Source organism: Maniola hyperantus, chromosome 8, assembly GCF_902806685.2.
Source record: "Maniola hyperantus chromosome 8, iAphHyp1.2, whole genome shotgun sequence".
Lineage (NCBI taxonomy): Eukaryota > Metazoa > Arthropoda > Insecta > Lepidoptera > Nymphalidae > Maniola > Maniola hyperantus.
This window is the reverse complement of record NC_048543.1, coordinates 7,196,543-7,216,587: the sequence shown is the minus strand read 5'-3', so window position 1 is coordinate 7,216,587 and position 20,045 is coordinate 7,196,543. Positions and strand designations below refer to the sequence as shown.

The window sequence follows — 20,045 nt, the reverse complement described above, 5'->3', positions numbered from 1 at the left end:
GAAAACGGTAAAAGTGCGGAAGTTGGAGTATTTTGGCCATATTATGAGAAATCGCATATATGGGGTAAATAGCCGGCAGAATACCACCCCGCCGAAGAAGAACATTGTGGCTCAAGAATTTACACCAGTGGTACGGGAAGACTAACGTTGTCTTTATTCCGCGCAGCAGCGGCTGTAGCAGTCCAAAGTGCAGATAGTCCTAATGATTGCCAACCTCCGATAGGAGACGGCACAATAACAAGAAAAAACATTAACAACGCACTAACTTTTGTTTTTAAAAATGTTTATTCTTTGACTTTAAATTGAAATCAACAAAGTCAAATTATAAAGTAACTAACTCCAAGTAAGTAAGTATTAAGTATTCCAAAGGATCAAAAATCATTGGCTTATTTAAAGTTTTAAATAATTCAATGATTTTTGATACTTTGGGATTCCCAAGGTCTTTGGAATTTTCTTCAAGTGACGACCATGGACACGAAACTTGTGACAATTGTGGTCTGTGGTTCCAAGTGTCTCGAAAGGTCTCGAACATTTCGTCTACATTCAATGTCAAATGTTCTGTTCTTGTTCTTAAGTTTCAGGTCGATATCGCGTGACTTGTTACTTAATTCCTTAAAGCTAAATAAAAAGACACATCTTCTATCTTCTTATGTATAAAAGGAAAAGCCGACTGCTTGACTGACTGATCTATCAACGCACAGTTCAAACTACTGGACGGATCGGGCTGTTTGGCATGCAGATAGCTATTATGACGTCAAAGTCCGATAAGGAAGGATTTTTGAAAATTCAATCCCTACAGGGGTAAAATAGGGATTTGAAATTTGTGTTGTCCAAGTGGACAAAGTCGCGGGAATAAGATAGTCTCATATATATAAAAGGTAAATCTGACTGACTGACACACTGACTGATCTAGATCATCAACGCACAGTTTAAACTACTGGACGGATCGGGCTAAAATTTGGCAATTGGCATGTAGATAGCTATTATGACGTGAACTTTCGCTAAGTCCTAAAGTCCACGCGGACAAAGTCGCGGACATAAGCTAGTTATAGATATAATAACTCAATGTACATAAGCGAAGTTATTTATTGCATTTTATACATAAGTAGCTGATGGCTGCAACTTCGTTTGCCTAGATTTACTTTTGTAAATACCTACCGTGAGAACTTTTTGATTTTTTGGGATGAAAAGTAGGTAGGTAGTCTATGTTACTCGCCAGATTATTAACTAAGTAAGTATATCTAACCATGCAAAGAACCACGTTAATCGGTTGCCCCGTTGCAAAGTGACTGAAGGACACACTAACAAACCAACAAACAAACATACTTTCGCATTTATATTCGCAGTGATTTTACTGTGATTTTTCATATTTCGCGCTTTTTCGATACTTTCAAAACCAGACCAAACCTAAATCCACGTAGACAAAGTTGCGGCTTAAGCTTTTTTTAATATCAAGTTAAATAAACAACGAATTCGTAATTAGAAATGTGGAAAGTTTTTTGAAATCCATTCTCCAAAACTTTTCAAATATTATCTGAACGTATTTTAAATTAAAAGTTATTCCTACAAAGTCACACACACGTTTGTTCAGTAAAACTCTACTTACATACCTATCGTCATTAAAATTCCCTTTAGGGCAACTGGGATTATTGAAAGGTTTTCTGAAGCCGAATTTTCGGCGAATATTAGGTATAGGTACCCTTTCCCTCAAAGATTCCGTCCACATAAGAGATGTCGTCTTGATTATGTTTGCCGAGACTTTATACGAGTTCCTATAAAGTCTTGGCAAACATGAAGTTCAACAAAAATGTTAAGTTCATATTGTTATTTTATGTACAAGCTGGTTTCAAACTTCACAAGTTGCATGAAAATATGAGGAGCCACAAGCCTAAACAGACAAACCTGCAGCGAAGGAAAACATCGTGAGGAAACCTGCATGCCTGAGAGTTCACCATAATGTCCTCCTGTGTGAAGTCTGCACTTTGCCTACGTGGTGGACTATGGCCAATTAAGCGTGAAGCTTGTGCTAGGAGTAGGTGTCAACAATAGTGCAATGGGTGTGGTTTGAACCGGCGCGGATAGGAGATCCGTGCTCTGTAGTGAGCCAGCGATGGGTTGATCATGATGAGTCAATTTAGTCATTTTCTGAATTGCGCATGATGGAAATTGAATCTGTCACGTCCCACACACCTATTTTACCTTTAGGTAATCCGGGAATTCAAATAAAGGACATTTTTGTTGAGCTTTAAAAGCAATAAAGCAATAATATTTGTATGGAGTTCATCAGAAGCACCGTGCTTTGCTTTATACAGTTGCATATTGCATCATGGAGCGGCGCAATAAAATCGGGATCTACTGTTACGAGTTCTCTTCAGTACTGCAACAATGGCATTATATGCTCCTCGTTTTATATGAAGTACCGTAGACCGTCGCGATTGTTCTATAAAACGGCACGGTGCCGTGGGCCTTACCTTCTGTGCAAATAATTGATCAAGTGATTTTTTTTTTTTTTTTGATGGTTAGGTATAGTTGAAAACCTGGAGAGTGACATAGGCTACTTTTTATCTTGGAAAAACAAACAGTTCCTGCGGGATGGCATGCTATTTTTAACAGATTTATTCTTCAAGCACGCCGCAACAGAGCTACGGATCGACGTGATTTTTTACATGGTTACTTTTTATCCCGGGAAAACAAACAGTTCCGGTTATGCTCATGCGTAATTTAGATACTTAACTAGGTGTTCAAACTTGCAGGATTTTAAAATATTTTTTGGTCAAAATATAACCCGTAGTAAAATGATTGCAATCGATTCTGTTACTGATTCTGAACAAACTACTTTCAAGTTTTGCGTATACTAAAACTAACGTTGTATATTATGTACATGTTACAAGCTCATTCGCGCGTGGACTACTCAAACTCCAAACCCCTATTTTACAACCTTAAGGGATAAATTTTCAAAAATATTTTCTTAGCGGATGTCTACGTCATAATAGCTATCTGCATGTCCAGCCCAATCCGTCCAGTGGTTTGAGCTGTGCGTTAATAGATCAGTCAGTCAGTCTGTCACCTATTTATTCCTTTTAGGGTAGGTTTTTAGATATGTTTTATTACTGAAGGTTACAAGGCCACACTGCAATCTTATTTTGAATGTTATACTAAGTCAGTACGTTTCTTAGGTACCATTTTCCTGCAAAACTACTGGACAGATTCAAATGTGGTTTTTTGCATTTTGCAAACAAATTTCACCTTAGAGCATGTTCTGAGATGTGTTTTAGGATTATATGCCATGGGTCAGAGGCGTTCCACTAGGTAGTGGTTTATAGTTTTAATTTTAACAAAATTTAACTACTCTACTGAACTGATTCTCACGGAATTTTGCACATGAATTTAGTTACAATTGAAACATAAAAAATGTTAACTCTGGGTTAACAACTCCTGAATCTGATGCTGCAAGGGTACTTACTGCCTACACAGGTTTTATAAAGTAAAACCTGTGTCGGCAACCCTTAAGTAAAGAGTAAGTTTTTAGATACACTTGTATTTTAGGTTTTTTAATTTTATGTCTTCTTTTATGTATTGCGACGTCACGATACATTAATTTTCTGCTAATGTGCATGTAAGCCAGTCGCTGGTGCGTTTACTTTTGACAAATTTTTGTATGAAACAAACTGTATCATCTCGCGGGTTAGGCCGCCACATTGTTGCTTAAAGTGAACAACTATTGAAAAGTTGCCACTGCCAGCACCTTTATATTGCGTTTATTATTATATTTCAACATTTTTCTCTTTAATAAAGCTTATTTCCGGTCAAAATATAGAACTTAAAAATTGGTCCGAATGTTGGAAACACCAATATATAAATGAATTGTGAAAAGTCCCCATCATTTATATTGATGTTCTCAACATTCGTACAAATTTTTAGCTCTATGCGAATTGTTGTAACCTTAAATTTTGACCGTACTATAATATAATTTATATCCCGTACCTAGTGTAAAATAAGCTTGAAGCTGTTCATATAGGTATCTGTATTTGCCTAAAAAATATGTATGTACATTGTACGTTTAACATTAAGTCATATAGTAGAAAACTTCCTAGCTCATATCGCCCTAAAGGCACATTTAAATTCCGAATCAGTGAGAAGGGATTTTGATGTGGGAGACCTCAAATCTTTGGCAAGAAACTTTCCATCAAAGCTTGTATGAGTATCTTTGAGGAAAGCAGAACTTTGCTAAGTTTGTTACGGAACCCTCCTAATAGCCGCTTGATTGCGTTTAAATCGCATTATGGGGACGTAAATGTTATTAAAGGAATTGCTGAAAGTGACATTAATTTATTATCTAACTAAGAAAGTACTATTAAATAACCAGTTTAGGAAGTTCTATCATCATAATAATTTATTTTAATCTCTCATTTATTTACATACTTATCTCATCGCAATCATATTTTTAACAAATGTTTACAAAATGACCCTTGCAACTCGTATGAAGTCGTCTGTCTATGTCTATAATTAGTCTACCAACACTACGGTTTCCAATCCGAGTTCACCAGTCCGGGTTGGAAATAAAACAGTTTAAAAAGACACAAAACGTCTTTAGTTTTACATGTATGTGTATATTTTAAAATAAAATAAAAATGTGTATGTACAGGTTCCATTGGTGAACCTGTACATACACATTTTTATTTTATTTTAAAAGATTTTACTGGTTTTAGGTAGCGCCGTGTTCCCTCCCAAGGTTGGGGTGAAATATTACAAAGAGATAACACAAGAACTTAAGAGTTTTAATTTTAAGTTTTACCTACTCTAATACAATTAGTGATAGTAGGAGTGGACAAGTGCTAGCGGTGGTTACAGGACAACTCACGCAGCTCGCTTTAACAAAAAGCCACATCGGCAAAACTGCTGACTTAGTGCTCGCTACGGTGTAAAACATTTGTTTAAAACAATGCCAGCCCTAATTCCAGTACCTTGGGACTCCAATATCTGCCACTTCTTTGAACTATGTGCTCCGCCCTTCACTCCTCCGCACTCCGCACTTCAGCTTCGCAACCCGTAAGGCCCATATGCCTATAGTATAGGCATATGGGCCTAACGGCCTACTCTGCTTTTTACTATGTTTCTCATATTTTCTGATATGATTACTTAGAGAAACCCATACCTAGTTCTTTCCATCGCCTGTTGAGAGACTCTGAGCTATCATTTTGAAACGAAACTTCTACATGTCCAAAATTAATTAATATTTATTTTAAATATTATGTAAATTTTTTTCTATGAATTGTTAAATTTGAGAATATGTTTTCGGTCAAGTAGATGCTAGTAAAAAAAATTAAATATCTTATTTAATACTAGACTAGATGATGCCCGCAACTTTGTTCGCGTGGATTTAGGTTTTTTAAAATTCCCACGAGAACTCTTTGATTATCCGGGATAAAAAAGTAGCAAATTTCGTCAAAGTCAGTTAGACTGTTGGGCCCTGAAAAGCTAGCAGACAGATAGAAAGACATACAGACACACTTTCGAATTTATAATTTTAGTACGGATGTATTTAAGTATATTTATCTGTACGACAACCAAGTCTTCATAATAATATAGGAAGGTACAGTACGGGGCCAAAAGTAATGTACATCGACTTTTAGAAGGAGATAGCAGATTTGTAGACCACTATCCCTGTCATTGAAACCGACAAAACGTCATATAGATATGAGTGACCGAGACAACGCTCTACAAAGCCGAAATGTCATTCTAAAGGCCGATGTAAATTACTTTCGGCCGCGTATTATACACTGTGCCATAATTAATACTCAGTGAAATTAAAGTGAAGTTACTATCGCTTATGATCTCTTCAAGTCCATTCCCTGTCAAATAAAATAAATCACGTCAATATTTATTGATGACCGATATAATTATGTAATAACCATTCAACAAAATATAACTTGAAAGTAAAAGGGAGCAGGTGTCGAACAATCTTTTCATATTTGTCCTCATCGTGCCTACTCCCAAACTGCTGCTCGTAAAAACTTACCACTTCATCGAGTGGGTTACACAGAATCGTCTTCACTCGGCTAAGTTCGCCTTGCTTCGGCGCCAGTCGTTTGGGCGGGCGGAAATTCAGTCTACGAAGGCGGCATCTACGGACTGACGTAGCGTACTGGACCGTGACAAAAACTGTGTAACATCGCTCCACTTCTAAAAATGCAAAATATTTTCTGAATGTGATAAGTTTTTTTGCGTTCAGATAAAAGAAATTCGAACATAAAATGATTGTTTGGTGTATAAGTGTGTCTATGGAAGTGATATTAATAGATGTGTGAACCAAATTACTGACTTGAGTACACCGGAAATGATGTTAGGGAGGTTTAATTCAAGTATAATAACATTTAATAAGGTAAGAAGTCTGATATTTTGGTGTAATAAAAAAGATTTATTGAGCCCAGTGCGTTGCTTCTCGGCTGTATTTTACGGAAATACGGTTTTTACGTGTAATAAAGCCGTACATACATATGTAAGTAACCGTTACTCAGACTTCGTGTGCGTGCAAGTAAGGGATAAAATTTGCATGCGGCTTTGCATTTTGTAATAAGAGTTAGCAAGTAACAATTAGTTAAAGTATTCAGTGCTAGGTATGGTTTTAAAAGGGTTTATTTACTCGCGGTTTTAAAGTAGGGATATCATTTAATAAAATAATAAATGACACAAATGAAAATCAGTACTTACCCTTGTTATAAATGCGAAAATGTGTTTGTTTGTTGGTTTGTTGTTTTATTGGTTTATTGGTTTGTTGGTTTGTCCTTCAATCACGTCGCAACGGTGCAACGGATTGACGTGGTTTTTTGCATGGGTATAGATAAAGACCTGGAAAGTGACATAGGCTACTTTTATCCCGGAAAATCTAAGAGTTCCCACGGGATTTTTAAAAAACCTAATACCAAACGGACGAAGTCGTGGGCATCAGCTAGTGAGACTGTATAGTGTCGATTATTATTAATTTTATAATGAAAAGTCACATTCGAATACCTAAATACTTGCCTAGTAACAGAGGTATGTACCTACTCATGTATTTTCGTGCTGCATGGCAAGGAATGAGTGGCGAAATACAATCAGATTCGCAGGGAAACACTAGAGTAGAAATAAATAGAAATCTTTTTACGTAGTAATTGTTTTTGTATTATGGACTACTAGCTGATGCCCGCGACTTCGTACGCGTGGATTTGGATTTAAAAATCCCGTGGGAACTCTTTGATTTTCCGGGATAAAAAGTAGCCTATGCCACTCTCCTGGTCTTAAACTATACCCATGCAAAAAAACACGTCGATCCATTGCTCCGTTGCGACGTGATTGAAGGTCAAACCAACAAACCAATAAACCAGCAAACCAACAAACCAACAAACAAACACTTTCGCATTTATAATAGGGGTAGTGATTGTGTGCTACGGATGAATTGCGACATCAATTTTAACAAACACTACTCCACGGCCCTACTTGAACAACTAACCAATCATTGGCCCAAGACTCAAGAGCTATCATAAAGTGGCCATTCAAATCCGAGTTAGATTTCTGTGCTAGCTGACTTACCTTGATTTCACATATTGTGTGGGCTTACCTACATATATTATATTTGAGATATGACGCACTTTTTGGATTTGGTGTCTGGAGAAGATTAATATTTTTCATTGCGCGTCAAATTGTCACTAAAATAATATATAGGTAACTACTTAAATTACTAAACTATACCTAAAGGATAAATCTACTACAAAAACTAAAGTTATCTTTCTAGCAGACATTTGTGACGATACGTAATGATGAAACCCATCTAAAAGTTATCGTTTCATCTTCATCGATGAATTCTATGAAAATGTTGCTATCCTACTGGTTGGTTTCATACATATCCCTCGTTGCGCATCCTCTCACATCCCTGGTGGAAAAACAGCCTTAACTTTACGATACGTTTGCTGACAGTTTTTATCGGTTTAGCGTTTTGTTCCACAGAGCTTTTAGAGAACTGATGGATATTGATGACATTTGAAATCCGTCGAGTGGGATAGGATCTAAAGTGTAATCTTGTAATCCGCGTTTCAGAACTCTATCGGTATTGAGTTGGTATGTCTACAGTAGCTACTGAACCGTGAAATTCAGAGGATTTGTTATTTAAAAAACTTTGTATATAAAAGGAATACTATAGTCATGGGATTTAGTATCTCAAAAAGATTTACATAATTATGGTTATGATAGGTTCTCTTTACTGTATCCATACTAATATCACAAATGCAAAATTATGTCTGTCTGTCTGTCTGCTAGCCTTTCACGGCCCATCCATATATGGGATATAGCTTGCATCCCGGGTAAGGACATAGGCAATTTTTAAGCCCGGAAAATCAAAGAGTTCCCACGGGATTTTTGAAAACCTAAATCCACGCGGATGAAGTCGCGGGCATCATCTAATAATCTATAAAGAAAGGTCCTAACTCACTGACTGCCCAAGCCCTTGGACATAGAAAGCTGAAATTTTACACAGAAGTTCCCTTCCCTTTCACGGAACGGTTTTGAAATTCTCACGTAATGGGCAATAAGAAGATTTTTATTTTCGCTTTAAAGTTGCTTAATTTCCTTGTTGAAGCCTCTAATGATATTATTATTAGAGATTTCGGTATGTAAGTAAACAATTTAATTACTTATAGATTATTTATAAGTAGGTAATTATAATAATACCTACTGAAATACTTATGAAGAAGATTTCGCCAATTAGATTGCATTGAAAAAATGCTCAGCATTTGTCAGCAAAATGTGCAGCATTCTCTTTTCTTTTTTTTTTCAAGACAGGCGGGCGGCTCTTCTGTCTCCCGGGTCTTGCGACCATCTTCGCATGCGATGACCATTAGATGGTAATAGGCAACACTATTTATATAATTATAATTATTTATACAGCATTCTATAGAGCATCGTACTGGACTGCTCATTCGCTTAGCTATAATCTATAATAATTGATCTACCTCGGCTTCACTCGAATGGAATTTTTGGAAATCGACGAAAAATACTGAAACTCATAAGAATTACTTATTTGTTCATTTTTAATCGACAAACAAGTTTATCATGACTATTTCTCCTCAAATTAAGCGTAATTTATCAACTTTAGGGGTAGAATTAGCAAAAATCCTTTTTTAGGTAGTGACCACTGTCTAAATGGGTATTTTATAAAAAACCTACTGTCAAAACAAGTTTGTAACCTCATCGGTTTGGGTTGTGAGTTGATAGAGTTACAGCCGTACCTACTCAGAGTCACTTAATCGTTACTTAAGTTTAGTTAAAACGAGACAGAGCTATATCTCTCACATAAATCTGTCTCGTTTTAACTCAATCTTAAGTTACGATTAGCGACTCTGAGTACGGCAGTCAGAGGTGAGTAGTTAGTAGAGAGTTGAGTCTTTTTAGGGGGATTCCAACATCAATGCTTTTTACAAACGTAATATTAGGCTGCCATCTTGCTGACGACAACAGTCAATTAATGATTTTTTAAGGGAGGACGGAACTTGCCGCCTACATCTATTGCATTTAGCAATAGCTAGATAGACCTAGCCCGTTTATGAGGTCCTTGAGCTCGTTCATATGAATTCATTGAGTCGTAGCGAACCTCGTTTGGATCTCGGCGCTTGATTTGGTCCGACGTTTCAGCTACTACGTAATATCAAATTCAGTGATGGTAGCGAAAATAAGGCATTATTGGATCGCACAAGTCTGAACGAGATTTTCTAACTTCACCTCTACATACATAGCAACTATTTAGAAAAGTCGCAATCCATGTTTGTCTGTGTATGACTTATCGACGCAACGTCATGCCCAAATCCTTGGACCTAGAAATCTCAAATTTTGTACCTCTGTACAAAATTTGGCATGCAGATAGCTATTATGACGAAGGCATCCGCTTAGAAAGGATTTTTGAAAATTCGACCCCTAAGGGGGTGAAATAGGGTTTGAAATTTGTGTAGTCCACGCGGACAAAGTCGCGAGCACAAGCTAGTTTATTACTATTAGTGTATATCTCACTTGGATATAATATGTACTTAAGTTATTTAATCTAAGCTAATCGTTACTTAAGATTGAGTTAAAACGAGACAGATTTATGTGAGAAATATATAGCTCTGTCTCGTTTTAACTAAACTCAAGTAACGATTAAGCGACTCTTGAGTGCAGCAGTAAGACTGTCTTAGTGTTAAGCTTATTTATATGTAACAATAATCACGATAGCTTTGCGTGAATTGATACTTGCATTGCCATTGTGACTAATTAACCGGATAGGAGCGCTCTTGTCAATAATTGGTTGCAGTTGATTAAAAGCAGACTCTCATCCATAGAACACGATTGTATTAAATGAATTTGTGCTCCAGCTGTGTCGTATTATTCTCTAAAACATCATCGTAGAGTTCGTTAAGGTTCGTTACTATTTTTGAAAAACTAACTAAAATTTGTATTTTCGCGGCTGGGTCTATCAAATCACCTAAACGAAAGATAAACTACTTTTTTCTTCATTTTCAATTCGTCGATGTGTACAAGTTGAATACTATTCATACAGACTTAGAGAATAGCAGTACTGGGAGGCAATCACCGCGACTAGGCAAATAGAGAAAGAAGCGTTTCGCTTTTCTATTTTTACACTTGGCTCTTGTTGCCATATCCAATTCTTAATTTGAGTCTGAGGTAAATTACCGGTATAATAGCTGTTTTTATATTCTTGCTTAACTTTTACTAGCTTTTGCTCTCAACTTTATCTGATTTAGGTTTTTTAAAGATCCTTTAGGGATTATATGTATAATTGTATAGGTAGGTAAGTAATTTTTTTTATAGCATTCTTTAAAAATTCTTTAAACATTATGAATGATTATGATTTATAAAAGTAACTTAGAAAGCAATAGCTAGGTACTTATAATGTACTAGCTGAGGCCCGCGACTTCGTATGCGTGGATTTACGTTTTTAAAATCCCGTGGGAACTGTATGATTATCTGGGATAAAAAGTAGCCTATGTCACTCTTCTTCCTTTCCAAAATTCTCTATAGGTACCAATAATCGAGTCGGTTGGTTGGATAGTTAGGGCGTGAAGGTAGGATGAACAAATAAACACACTTTCGCATTTATAATATTAGTATAGAATTTAGTAGACCCGCTGTATCGTAAATTAATGTTTTATCGTAGCTGTGTTCAAAACTTCCTCATGCAATTTCGTATGCAACGAAGGCTTTCGCGGCAGACGATGCAGCGTACGAAGTTTCATACGTAGGTACCCGAACAAGAAACGCTTAATACTTTTAGCTTCCTACTTAGAATAATTAAAAGCAGTCGTTGTGACTCGAGATGCCGCTTGTTGTTCGAGAGTTGAGACTTCTTGCGCAACGGAAGCGACTCCTAATAAATTTTATAAAGTAACGAGAAGGAAAATTTTATTTAAACGGGAAAATTCCTACGTAGAGTCTACCTACTTTAATAAAGAAAATCTTCGTGATGTACATGGTAGATATACTGCAATGTAAAGTAACAACTTTGAAACACAAATCATGAATTCGAAAAGTGTACTGAATGGCCGCGTCCACATCGCGTCGTATTCGTGGAAAATTATTATGTTGAAAGGCCAAATTTTCATCAGTGCCTTTTTGCCGAAATTTTTTGCAAACTTTTGCAAAACAATACAAAAAATAATTGGTTCGTAGCTATGTGATGGTACGTTAAGTTGAATCGTCTATAACTCTACCTATAGTCATTGATCACCGATGTCTAATAATACCAGTACGCTGGACCTAGGATTGGCGACCTGTTTTTAAAGCAACTTGATTTCGCCGTTTTGGCTCTAATACCAGTAGTGAGCGTCATGTGACAGTACCCGTAACTAAATTTAATGTTAGTGATAATACATCTGTTGGCATAGTGTTAACACCACCATTTGACGCAAAGTGTCAACTTTAATTCCCGATACGTTCAGTAAAGCACTTTGAATCGGCACAAAAATAATAGGCTAGTTGACACTTTTTTTAAGTAGGTCTTAAATGGTTAATATTTGTCCTATTAGATCAAAAAAATTAACACTATATTTTTTTGCGCCCTAAAAACCGTAAAACTTTAATTTAAAAATATATTTTTCTTAGACAGGTGAAAACACTGTCGGCCATGTTTGGCCGATAGATTATCTGTGCACTGACGTCATGCATTTGTAAACAACAGCATAACCTACCAAAGTTTAATAAACATGACTTCTATACTAGTTTACATGAAAAATATAGTAATTATCGTTATTGTATCATCCGAGAATGTAAAAACGCATCGATAAAGACCACAGGAAAGTTGTGGATTAGAGTGCCCAGTGAAATAAATATACGTAACACGCGAAGACTTGCTTAAAGGGATCCTATATCACTAACGACTGCAACCCAAATTTATTTTTGCAAAGATCACTTTGTTGTAAGTCTTACTTAATAACTTATTCAATTTATAAAGAGAAAACGATAATTTTTTACGTTTACTATGAGTTTTTAGAAATATATAAAAACTAGCTTATGCTCGTGACTTCGCCCGCGTGGTATTCATAAATTTCAAACCCCCATTTAACCCACTCAGGGGTGGAATTTCAAAAAATCCTTTCCTAGTGGATACCTTCTCTTTACCTACAAAGAACACACCCACCAAATTTCATGTATCTAGAACCAGCTGTTTAGATGTTTAGGCTGTGCATTGATATTTAAGTTAGTCAGGAGGACTTGAAATTTTATATATATGGATACTACGTTAGTCAATAGGGATGACATTTGTTTGTTTACATATTTAATGACGTCACATCATGGCTGACAGCGTTTTCTGAGTTTCAAATAAAAATAAAAACTGTATTTTTTTAAATTGGATTTATATATCCATCCTGCGTTTTTAATAATTGTTATTGATATATTTCGTTGTCTTAAGCGAAATACTATAATAAATAATCATTTATTAGACGAAATTAGATATGAGTCAAGTAGCCTATTGTCATTTTGTATGGCACGCCTTTTCCAGCGTAGTGTCAGTGATGGGTTTTTTTTAAATTAATTAATGTGTTTGTTGATGTTGAGTGATGGCTACATTAGATTTGTTTCAATAGTTTTTAGGTTTGTAGTTTTATTACGTGTATTACAAGTGCAAAATGTACGAGAGCTAATTTATTGCGTTGAAATTGTAACTGCATATTTCATTTGTAACGTCTGTCCAACGGATGCCTGAGCTCCCTATGCAACTATTCTATTCACAACAACACAACCGCAACCGGATTTAATTGGTAAATTGCCACCATAAAATTATTAGCCGGTCACAAAACGTTGCAGCGAATGCAAATTATCAGAAATTCAATACAATTGCCACGTATGTGCTCAGCTCGTGCGATTGTTTGGCCGACTGTGTTTAACGGGTACGCTTTGTTCATCGAATGCGAGTACTATTTAATTAAGGTGTGAAAAATATGGTCGGCTTAATTTCGTCATTAAGTATACAGACAAACGATTACCGATAATACGTTTTCGGTTTAACACTTTTAAATCGTTTAATTCTACAAATATTTATTACTAAATGATAAGTAAGTTTACGTTTATGAAAAATGCCGTAGAAATTCTTTGATTTTCCAGGAAAAAGTAACCAATATCCGTCTCTGCGATGCAAGCCATCTCTTTATGAAATAGATGATTTCTGCCGTCTGCGACTTCTTCAGTGTGTATTTAGGTTTTTGAAAATCCCCTGAGAGCTCTTTAATTTTCCGTGACAAAAAGTAGCATATGTAGGTGTGTCCTTCCCCGCGATGCAAGCTAGGTATATCTATACCAAATTTCGTCAAAATCGGTTAAACGGATGGGCTACGGTGAAAAGCTAGCTGACAGACAAACAGATAAACCCTTGCGCACTTATAATATTAGTATGGCAGTATGGATTCTGTGCGAGTTGATAGATCTACGTGTAGTGTTTTTGATTTCTGCTACACTAAAAAATTAATTAAAGCGTACCTAGGTACCTACCTGATTATTATTCGGCTCAATAAATAAGATCTACAATATTATAGTACCTATCTATCGCCTCTCGATGAGAGGCGGACTATGCTCGCCGGAGGCCCGGGCGGCATCACTAAACGAGGCCCCTGTTCTCTGCTATAATATATCTGTATAATATTCTTTTATTTTTGTTGGATTTGTTTCCCAGAGTTGGGTCCATGAGAAATAAATTAATCAATAACAAAATATAAGCGCGAGCCAAACGAGTGTAAATTTTTTCTTTTAATTGTACAAAAATTAACTTATTTGTACTTAATAATCTATTTCTCTTTTTTGATTTTTTATGAGGGACTGCAACTCAAAAGTTGCTCTAATTAACTGAACATATTTGGCATTTTACTAAAGGTTTGAAGCTCCCTAAACCCAAGGCCTGGGGCGGACCCCCGCCACCACCCCACCCTTAGTCCGCCACTGTTCTCAACATTAGCTTTACGCTAAGTTTGAGGGGAAATGGAAATATTTAATCATAACCTAAGATACATATCTAATATCCTACAAAAAATATTTTTGTGTGCGTAAAGTACCGGTAACAACTTAAGGCATTCCTGATGGTTTAATTTTCATGAGAAGATCCCACTTACTGCATATTTTATGTTAAAGGAAGCGAATATTCGAAGTAAGAACGTGAAAAGTTTATCCCACCGAATATATTATGAAGTCATGACACGTGAATCGTGAAAAGAAAACTCACGCGTAAAGTAGATTACTTAAAAAGTGCAACGTCGTCGGTTCCGTAGGGTAAAAAAGATAGAAATCAATGATGTTATATATTATTTAGAAAAGAAGAAGATAAGTTACATAGGTACATAAAGTGCAGACTTAAAACACACATTGGTAACATTTTGTAGAGCTATCATCTTAATCTGTACTCTCGTGGTTTTGTAACTTCTGTCTCACTGAACATTGAGCACGAATCTTATAAGTACGGCACTAGCTTTATGCCTGCAACTTCGTCCGCGTGGACTACACAACTAACCTTTTTTACCCCCTTAGGGGTTGGTTTTTACCGATGCGTCCAGTAGTTTATCAGTCACCTTATCCTTTTTAACCGACTTCCAAAAAAGGAGGTGGTTCTCAATTCGGCCCGTTTTTTTAAATGTATGTACCTACAAATCGATTTTTTCGAGTTTTTCAGGACCGATTTGCAAATTCTTGCTTAATCAACGAGGATATTTCCGTGGTGGTCCCATAAAAATTTCTGGATCCAACTCCTCAATCCTGATGCTGCAGGGTTCCTGCCCACCTAAGTTATCAATATCCAGGAAGTGTTCATAGTGAATTAATTTTGTAGGTATCAAACAACGACTTCATGCTTGGAGTCCAAGTCCCAACTCCTCAACCCTGATGATGTAGGGTATAACCCTCCTAAACTATAGTGATTCAGGAACTGCGGATGATGCAATATTATTTGTAGTGCCAAGAATAGACTAGACGACATTGAACTTTGGATCCCAACTCCTCAATCCTTATGCTGCAAGTTTCTGAACTCCTAAGCCGTGGGGATTCAGGAATTTCTGACGGTGAATTGATATTTTAGGTATCAAGCAACGACTTCATGATTACACTCCAAGTCTGAACTCCTCAAACCTGATGATGCATGGTACAGCACTTCTAAACCAAAGAGATTCACGAACTGTTCCTGGTGAAATAACATTGTAAATGCCGAGCATAGAGTTTGTTATTGAATTCCAAGTCCCAACTCTTCAATCCTGATGCTGGAAGGTACTGAACTCCTAAGCCATTTGGATTTGGAAAGTTATGCTGGTGAATTAATATTTTAGGTACCAAGCAATGAGTACTTACACTAAGCATAATAACAGAAACTAGAAATCAGAGCGTACAGCTCGCCCGACTTCAACATACATACACGTGTAGAAACAAAAGTTAATTTTTACTTTGTAGTGGTTTTGGAAGTCGGTTTTTTAATATTTTTTATATAGTAAGTTGTACTTAATAATAATATGAACGTAACATGGTCTATGTTAGGTATAATATCATTCTCATTAGGAATAAATAATCAAGGATTTTACCAACCGATTAAATTGCATAAAAGTGTAAATTTTAATAACAAAATAGAATATTAAGATAAGTGTACGAGTTTATGTGTGTATGCTAGTTATGCGTATGATTCTTTTTCGACGACCTCCCTGGCGCAGTGGTGAGCGCTGTTGTCTTAATAGTGGGAAGCCCCGGGTTCGATTCCTGGCAGGGGTTTGGAATTTTATAATTTCTAAATTTCTGGTCTGGTCTGGTGGGAGGCTTCGGCCGTGGCTAGTTACCACCCTACCGACAAAGCCGTGCCGCCAAGCGATTTAGCGTTCCGGTACGATGCCGTGTAGAAACCAAAGGGGTATGGGTTTAATAAAAACTGCCATACCCCTTCCAGGTTAGCCCGCTATCAACTTAGACTGCATAATCACCTACCACCAGGTGAGATTGCAGTCAAGGGCTAACTTGTATCTGAATAAAAAAATAATTCTTATTAAAAAATATTCTCACTACTTGAGCAAAGAGTTTGGTCTTTCAAGAGTTAATTTCAGTATGGGATTAATTGTATCCGAGTAACGATAATAGAGCCATTTTGAAGTTTGTGAATTGTTGGTTTGGCTTAAATTCGAAGGGATATGTTGAAAGTGGGATATAAGATACGAAGTTAAAGTCGTTGGCTTTAATCTTATTTTATCAGTCTAAGTTGATATCGGTTTTAATCGAGTTAAGTATTTACTTGCTATACCATACAAAATGATAATAATCATTTATTGTTTATTATTTGGAGAATTTTGTTTCACACTAACAATTAATAAAATTAAACTCATTTCCTAAATTCCTACTTTAGCGATGCAGATTTCCTCCCCGTCAACAAAAAAAAACTGGTCAAGTGCGAGTCAGGTTCGCGCACCGAGGGTTCCGTATTACAGTGGTTTAATTTATTATACTAAGTACTAGCTTATGCTTACGACTTTATCCGTGTGGTCTACACAAATTTTAAACTCCTATTTTACTCCTTTAGATGTTAAATTTTCAAAAATCCTTTCTTAGTCTACGTCATAGGTAATAGCTCTGCATGCCAAATTTCAGTCTAGTAGTTTAAGCTGTAGGTACGTTGATAAATCAGTCAGTCAGTTTTTCCTTTTACACATTTAGAAAATTATGGCATAATATACCTAATGATTGTAATATGAACATTGAAAAAAGCAACCGTCAAGTTTCTTGCTAGTTCTTCTAGGTAGGAATGTCATTCCGAACTGTTAGATTCTTTTGAGAATTCAAAAAGCATTTGTATTTTGTAAACGTTTATTTGAATCAAAAATCTTTCTATTTCCATTTCGAAGATGCAACACCGAGAAAACGAACTAAAAACACCACAAGATGATGTAGTCAGCAGAAAATGCAATGAAAACTTTTAATTGGTTTAGAAAATAGCACTTTCCTTGTATGTCGTACAAAACAACAGTATAAATAAGTACTTAATTTAAATACACAGTGCAATGCCATGTTATCTGAGTTAACCTGGGCAGTTCGTTATCCACTAAAAGGATTAGTGTCGTCGCCAACCGTCTGGCTGGGCATATGGTGTACTGCAACGTTTGTTAAAACTACGTAGGTATGTTATGCGGAAGTTATTTTATATTGGTAGAGTATGGTAATTGTCTTTATGAAAAGCAACAATAATATGATTATTAAACTAATCATTGCTGAGTGATTTTTGGCCAATAATAATTAGGATTATAACTTTTTGGCTGTCAATACAGAAAAAAATTCAATGCGCAACGGAAATAGGGCGCGACGACGCGCGCGATTTTTTGAAAAAAAGAAAAACAGGCCAAGTGCGAGTCAGACTCGTGCACCGAGGGTTCTGTACTCGGGTATTTTTTTCGACATTTCGCACGAAAAATCAGAAACTATGATGCATAGAAATAAATAAAAGTCTGTTTCGGAATGCACAGGTGAAGCCTTTGAAGAGATTTCATATGATACCCCACTTGGTATAGTTAACTTACTTTGATAATTGAAAATACTAGTTATTAGTTCATGTCCAAAATTTAATTTTTTTTGTGTTGTAACCACAAGTTTACGGTTTTCAGATTTTTCCTCTTATGTCTGCTAAAAGACTTACATAACTAGCAAATTTGACGATTCTAGGTCAAGGGGAAGTACCCTGTAGGTTTCTTGACAGAGAGACAGACAGACAACAAATTTTTGACATTTAGAAAAAAAAGTGATCCTATAAGGGTTCCGTTTTTCCTTTTGAGGTACGGAACCCTAAAAATAACAAACAAGGACTTGCAGGTAAGTATACAGCTGAACTTTGTGCTCTGTTTCTGTAAACTCCGTCGCATACAAATCATATGCATGAGAAAACTTGCAACGTCTGAACACGAACAGCATCGCGATGAGCTGGATAAGCTTATAGATTTACTTCTACTTTTCTATAGTTTGACCTGCAACTACTTTCATACTACCTCCTGATATAAAACGAACCTAGCTATATGGGTATAACAATTTTAAACGTTTTACTGAAAAAAAAAACCAGTAGCTGGTGAAGGCAAACATCGTGAGGAAACCTGCAAGTTTTCCGTTGTTCCCACAGGTGTGTGATGTCTGCGAATCCTCACTTAGCCACCACTTACCACTTACCACCCTACCGGCTCAGCCGTATCACCAAGAGATTTAGCGTTCCGGTACGATGCCGTGTAGAAACCAAAAGGGGAATGGGTTTAATAAAAACTGGCATACCCCTTTCAGGTTGGCCTGCTTCCATCTTAGACTGCATCATCACTTACCACCAGGTGAGATTGCAGTCAAGGGCTAACTTGTATCTGAATAAAACAAATGGACCCATACTCAGCAGTGGACCGGTGATGGGCTGAGATGATGATGACGTATCACGTAACATAGATATACAGGATGTTATTTTGGAAGCAGTCAGAGAGGTGATTTGAATTAACTTCCAACCTTCTACATTATATTAGGGATAGAGGAATGGCGTTGATTTTAAAAGAAATAAAAACTGTATTAAAAGATTTTCGATAAATCTCATAATTCAAAAGAAAATCCAAAAAGTCGCAGAATTCAAAATGTTAAAATGTAGCTAAAGAGTGCAGCTTACGTATGTCTTCGCAAAAGCCTCTTGAATGTGAGGGATTGTATCGTAATCCTCCGTGTTCCGTACTCAGTTAAAGCGTCTGTAACGTATCCTTTAGTTAATTCTCATCTGAGTTTAATTGAAGTTAGGATTCAAGTAGCAAATGTTTGTTGAGGAAGCCAACGTCGAGTTTTTAATAAGGTAAATGCAGTAGAGACTAACTGGCTTTATGTTTTGCTTTAGAATGGAGTAAATTAGTTCGCAAAAAAATACTTATTGATTTCTGTTATTAAGAAGTCGTCACAATTTCGGTTTAAAATTTCAATGCTTACCTATTAGAAGATGCATCAGTTACATGACTGATGATTGATGAATGACTGATAGAACAGAGAATCGTGCAGCAACAAACAGTCATGCAAACATCAGTCATCACTCATCATATTAGACGGCTTAGTCACAGCACAGTAGGTACCTAATGACTGTGTTAGCTTACTTTAGGGTCGGAACCCTAAAAATGGGCAAAATTGGACAAAGTGCTCTAAAGAGCTTTTTGCCCTCATTCCGCCCTCCTTTTTCTACAACCGCACCGCGCGCCACCGTAAGCAATTTCACCCTCACCACCTGGGTGTCTGGTGTATTTCGATAGTCCGTTGTACCAGATCCTTCTTTACACGCCCATGCAAACTGTGGAATCAACTCCCATCGGCGGTGTTCACACTACATTACAACATGGGGTTATTCAAGGGGCGGACCAATATATTCTTGAAAGGCCGGCAACGCATCGGCAGTGCCTCTGGTGCTGCAAATGTTCATGGGCGGCGATAATCACTTAACATCAAATGACCCGCCTGCTCGTTTGATCGCTATTTGTATTAAAAAAGACACAGAGGTAGCTTGTTATTCTATAGGTAGATGTTTT

At 36.6% G+C, this 20,045-nt stretch overlaps 2 protein-coding genes across 2 annotated transcripts in view; one reads left to right on the top strand and one right to left on the bottom strand.

Moving 5' to 3' along the window:
* LOC117984778 (hsc70-interacting protein-like) overlaps nt 1-9,452 on the bottom strand; it is a 38,889-nt gene extending 29,437 nt beyond the window's left edge. The window contains exon 1 of the mRNA XM_069500438.1: nt 9,436-9,452. The gene's annotated coding sequence lies outside the window, so the exon portion shown is untranslated. The remainder of the gene's footprint in view (nt 1-9,435) is intronic.
* The window catches only part of kek3 (kekkon 3), a 54,078-nt gene continuing 40,157 nt past the window's right edge, over nt 6,125-20,045 (top strand). The window contains exon 1 of the mRNA XM_034971231.2: nt 6,125-6,382. The gene's annotated coding sequence lies outside the window, so the exon portion shown is untranslated. The remainder of the gene's footprint in view (nt 6,383-20,045) is intronic.